The sequence below is a fragment of the Bison bison genome, unplaced genomic scaffold (assembly GCF_000754665.1).
Source record: "Bison bison bison isolate TAMUID 2011002044 unplaced genomic scaffold, Bison_UMD1.0 scf7180017864456, whole genome shotgun sequence".
Classification (NCBI taxonomy): Eukaryota; Metazoa; Chordata; class Mammalia; order Artiodactyla; family Bovidae; genus Bison; species Bison bison.
Window position 1 is genome coordinate 1,039,626 of NW_011495018.1, and position 5,917 is coordinate 1,045,542.

Consider the following 5,917-nt stretch of genomic DNA (forward strand, 5'->3'; position numbering starts at 1 on the left):
GCCAGGATGGTCCAGCCTGAGAGAGAGTCTGCCCTGAGTGCCTGTCCCTCCCCGGCCACTTAAAGGCTGCTCTCCGGGTTTCCAGGGTTTCTTCTTCCAAGTCTGGGATCTCGTTTGATTTCCTCTGAGCATCAAACACTGCAGTCTTTTGATGTAAAAAGTGGAAAGCAGTGGACGATGCTTGGGCACCCTGCTCTAGAGTGGGGGTGGTATTGAGTCTCCCTGTTTGTCTGATTTGAGGACTTCTTGAGATTCATCTTCAGTGAGAAAGAAACGCATCATTCAGAGTGGCCAGCGGGACTGGCTGCAGGCCACTGCTTTAACATGTTCCCTTGCTCTGCCCTCAAGGGAGCTAGCGGACCCTTGCTTTTAGGCTGAGACGGAGTCTCACTGTCTGGCAGGAGGGGCCCAGGAGCCACCTTGCCCCTCAGCCCTTGCTGCAGTGAAGCCACCATCTGCTTCTCAAGCTGGGGGCCAAGCTGGACATGCCACGTTCCAAAGACCTCCCGCACCAGGGTTCCCGTCAGATACGGGGAAGGCCTGGCCCCGTCCTCAGGACCGGAAAGACACCCAGCTGTTCCACGACCATGCTGGAGCTGGCTCGAGCATTCCTGGCCCTCTGGGTGTCAGTGACACAGAGAAGGATCCTATGGTCTTTGCCACTGCCGCCCACATCCTCCACCTGCCTTTTTTCTGTAGAAAACTTTAGCCCAAGAATAAGTTTGATCAGAGAAGTGAGAAAATGCAGAAACAAAGGAAACCAGACTATATCATTATCATTATTGTTATTATTTGGTCTCCTTTGTCTGCTTTCCTTTATTTCTGCGTTTTCTCACTTCTCTGATTAAACTAATTCCCTGGTGGCTCAGAGGGTAAAGAATTTGCTTGCAATTCGAGAGACGTGGGTTCAGTCCCTGGGTTGGAAGATCCCCTGGAGGAGGGCATGGCAACGCACTCCAGTATTCTTGCCTGGAGAATCCCCATGGACAGAAGAACTGGTGGGCTACAGTGCGTGGGGTCACAGAGTCGGACACGACTGAGCGACTAAGCACAGCACAGCACAGCATAGTCCAGGACCTTCGTTCCTTTTCAAGGGCTATAGATAATATTCTGAGCCGTGCCCTGTGAGCTGTCTTACAGATACCGAAACCCCCACCAGGTGGAGAAGCAACCATATGATGACCAGACTGTGGCCAAGAGAGAAGCTGCCACAATTCTGAGAATCGGCCTCAAAGAAATGGGAACAAACCAACCCCGGGACTGAAGATTAATTCTACCTAAAACAACCAAGACAACGCTGATCAGACCACCGACGACCAATTTCAAGACGACTCTCAGAGCTGATGGTACTGTGTCTGCATGTAGCCCCTCCTCTGCCTATAAGAACTCGCCCCGTGGTTGTGGGAGGGGGAGTCCACCTTTGGACATGGCTTTCCCCCATTCTCCCCCAGGCTGCCTGCCTCAGGAATAAAGAAAGCTTTCCTTTCCACCAACCTTGCCTCTTGAGTTTCAACTTTCAAGCATCGAGCGGCTGGGGCCCACTTTCAGTAACATTAGCCCGTTAGCCTCAGGTTGGCTCATTGAAAGCAAGCCCCTTGGTGTGTTGGGGGAATCATAGCCACCACCTACCCCAATCCAGTCAAAACATTGACTTGGGACTTCCCTGATGGCTCAGTGGTAAAGAGTCATCCTGCTAATGCAGGAGACGTGAGTTCCATCCCTGGTCCGGGAGGATCCCACGTGCCATGGAGCAACTATTGAACCAGCAGTCTGGAGCCTGGGAACTGCAGCTACTGAGGGACTGCAGCTACTGGAGCCCACGCGCCTGAGAGCCATGCTTGGCCCCAGGAGAGGCCGCAGCAACGAGAAGCCCGTGCGCCCAATGATGGGTGACCCCCACCTGCCGAAACTAGAGAAAAGCCCATGCAGCAATGAAGACCCAGTACAGACAATAAATATATAAAGAAGATACAGAATAAAACAAAACTTTTTAAAGATAAAGAAAAAACCCCAAAACAATGCCTGGAACATGGCTGGAAGGGACCATCTTACAAAACGCTCAGGAGTTTTCTGGTCAACTGCCTTCCCCATCCACAAAAATATGTGTCTCTACTTTCTCGCCTTTGAGAACCTGCTGGGACAACCTAGCTGCACGTCAGCTAAACAGAGCAGTCTGTTGAAGACCCACTCTCTCATTGCAATTGAACATTATCCGATTGCAAATAACTTCAATTTAATTAATGCTGAGCTCTCTCTTCAGGCAGTCAGTGGCATGTTTACCAAGACTAGATTTAAAACATGTCATTGTTTCATCGGCATATAGGTTGCCAGTTCTCCTGTTTATGACAACATAATACTCAGTGTCTCTTGCCACATCTGTGCCATGTCAATTAGATTAAAAAGACCACTCCACCTCGTTAGCAACGTTTAGAGTTAGGAATGAGCCTGTCATTTTGCAAATCTGCCCACTTCCAGCAGAACTGTTTGACATGAATTTAGGGAATCTTAACTGGCTGGGATCAATGTTAAGAAGACTCAAGACTCAGGAATTGTCTGGACTGGACTGTCCCCAGCCTCCTAAGAGATCAGCAAACACTACACTTGGTCCTGCGAGCTCTGAAGTGTTTTCACAGGGACACAGGAGAACAGTGAAGAAGTGTTAGGACAGGGCATCTAAGTCTACATTGCTCTGCACTCTCTTTCAAGCAAGGAGGGGCCACTGAGTTATAAACCCCGCACTGCGTGTGGAGGGGCGGGCTCAGGGCTGTTGATAAACTGTTTGTTGGCTAAGTCATGTTTGACTCTTTGTGACCCCATGGACTGTAGCCCGCCAGGCTTATCTATTCGAGTGATTTTCCAGGCAAGAATACTGGAGGGGTTTGCCATTTCCTTCTCCAGGGGATCTTCCCAGCCCAGGGATGGAACTCATGTCTCCTGCGTTGGCAGGTGGATTCTTTACTGCTGAACCAGCAGCGAAGCCCATAAGCTGTTTAGCTCTGTCCTTATGACTCTTGTGAACTTAGAGGCCCCCTCGAACTTTGGGAGTAGCACTTTCCTAGAAAAATCAATGTAAATAAATAATCAAGAGATGGTGGGCAGCGAGGAGAACAGGTGTTAAAAGGGGAGTGGCATTTACCTAGACCTTTACCATGAGCTCGGCAGAAACATTTTAATTTGATCTACCATATAGGACACTCTGCACAACATTACTGAATGCTGCATATGTGAAAATCGTAACTGCATCTTTATGATCTTAATTTCAGCTGCATCTCCTAGTTAACGTTCAGAGATTTTAAGCGTGCTTATGCAAAATACAAATACAAAACAGGCCACACTGCTGGCCTGTCTTTACCACCCAACTCCGAGAGCTCCGACCCCCTCTTTGACTCTGACCGTAGCACACTTTCTGGCCAAACTTTGACCCCAGGGCAAGGACCAGAGTAGCAAAAATGAAAAGAACACTAGGCTGCTAAGTCTTTTCTACTTGCGCAACACACTTGACACACTAAAAAAATTATAATTTCCAGGACAAAGGCACCCAAGAAAGCCAAGGATTTACAAATACGTGGCAAGGATACCTGCAGACACAAAGGGCCAGGGGTCTGGTGAGCGTCACACAAAAACCGGGCTTGTGGTCAAGCAAACTGCAAGTGCAGATTCCTGCCCAGAGCCTTGCAAGGACGTTCAAACCCCAGAGAGTTCAGGCCTCGTTAACCAGAGCGTTCTCTGAAAATGACATTTCTGCTTCTGTGGCTAGTTGACGTCCCCCCCACATGGAGAGGCTGAGCTGTCGCCAGCAAAGTCACACGAAGCTTAGACCTGAGCTGGTGCTCTCTAAGTGCCAGCTGTGAACAATCTCCCAGGCACACCTGCTTCCCGGGGACCCCACATCCAAGCAGATAGTTCCACAGTCAAAGGGTGCCCAGGACTCCAGCCCTAAGTGGGCCTCAGGCCTGCCTTCCCCAAGGCATTACCCATGAAGAATTAGCATCATTAAGATAACATGGCTTGTCTTAAACGTGAACACTGATTTAAGACGAGGTCCTGCGTTGGTGACTTAGGTCATGGAGAACCATCCTCGGGCCCCTTTCCGGTCTGGGCAGATAAGCTCTTTGTGCAGTCAGTTCGTCGTGTTATTTTTGGAAGACAAAGATAAGCAGGCTCTAATAAATCAGATCAAGCTCATCTGGCAACGTTCTCTTTAAGTAGACCCCTCTGTAGCCTCTTTCTTGTTATCAAATGTTGTTTATATTTTAACCATGTCCACCACAGTGCTGTGGATAACCATACCCACAGCAGGAAAAGGCTGCAGACTCACACCCAGATCGTGTCCTCACAGGGGAATGGACGATCAGGAGAGCCGATCGCCCTGGGTAATGTGGCGGAGGACAGAACTCATCCGAAGGATTAAGAGCTTGCAGAGAAGAAGGTCAACATACCCAGATCTCAAGTTAATTGATGGGCAGAGGTTAATTTTAACTTCTTGGGGGGAAATTTGTCAATTAGCTTCTGGGTCATAAACATTTGTTCAGTGACTCAAATGCAGAGATGCAAACTCTGGCTTTCAAACCCCCCAGCTTGGAATTTATTAGTTCAATGTGTCTATAAGTTGGAACTCGTGTTAAAGGCACAGTCCTGAGATGGCTGGTGTCCCCTCAGGGGAGCAGGGGCCGAGCTCCCCTGACCTCAGCAGCAGGCTGAGGCACAGAGCGAGTTAGGCTCTCGACATACATACGCGACCGCTGGCTGCTCGAGACAGCCTGCAGGGGGCCTTCACGGGAGGACTGGCGCCGGTAGTGTGAGCTCTCAGTGCTGCGTGTGAGCTGTCGGTGCGGCAGTGTGAATCTTCAGTATGGCAGTGTGACCGTCAGTGCGGCAGTGTGAGCTGTCGGTGCGGCAGTGTGACCGTCAGCGGCGGCAGTGTGAGCATCAGTGTGAACCTTCAGTGCGGCAGTGTGAGCATCAGTGCGGCAGCGTGAACCTGTATCCTGATGTCCTTCCTCTGAAGCCTCTGTGGACGGGGAACCCCGAGTCTGGTACACGTGCAGCGATGGTTTGCTGTGTCCTTTGCTGGGGCCACTTTGAGAACCAGGCTGCTTTATGTGGAACTGAGATTCACTGAATGAGCAGCAAATTGTCTATTCTGGATACCAGGTCTGAGCTCACTCCCATATTCCGTTTCATGTTAAAAATGTTAGGTGGTGATAACTGAACTGGACTAGCCCAGTGTGAGTTTTAAACTTGCATTAGGTAAAAGCTCTTGGGGTCCTTCAGGTTGCATGGTTGTCACGTGGCTTGGTGTGGGTGTTAGGATACACTTGCAGAGACACATGCTGTCTGTCTGTCCAGCAGCGGGTTTTCTGCACTGGTAGGTGTCCTTGGCCTGGACTCTGCCGAGCTTGGGTTCCAAGTGATGTAACACAAATGCACATAAATCGGTGTTAACACTGTACGTGTATTGGGCCGAGGAGAATGGGGACTTCTCTGGGAAGGACCCTACTGAGCTGTTTGGTACTAAGCCTGGTTTTGAGGCTACTGAGTGAACTCTGGATCTCATGGGAGTTCATCCATTCATCAGTCTACTCACTCAACCATCTGTGTACCCACCCACCCATCAGTCTACTCACCCACTCATCTACCTACCCACCCTCCCATCTGTCTTCCCACCCACCCATCTACCTACTCACCCATCCATCTGTCTACCCACCCACCTACTTGACAGTTCACCCATCCATTCACTCATCCATCCATCTACCCACCCAGCCATTTACCCATCCATTCCTCTACCCACCCAGCAATCTATCCATCTACCCACTGACTCATCCTTATTCCCATCTACCTACCCACAAACCCACTTGACCATTCACCCATCCGTTCACCCGTCCCTGCATCTACCCACCCACCCACTCACTCCTCC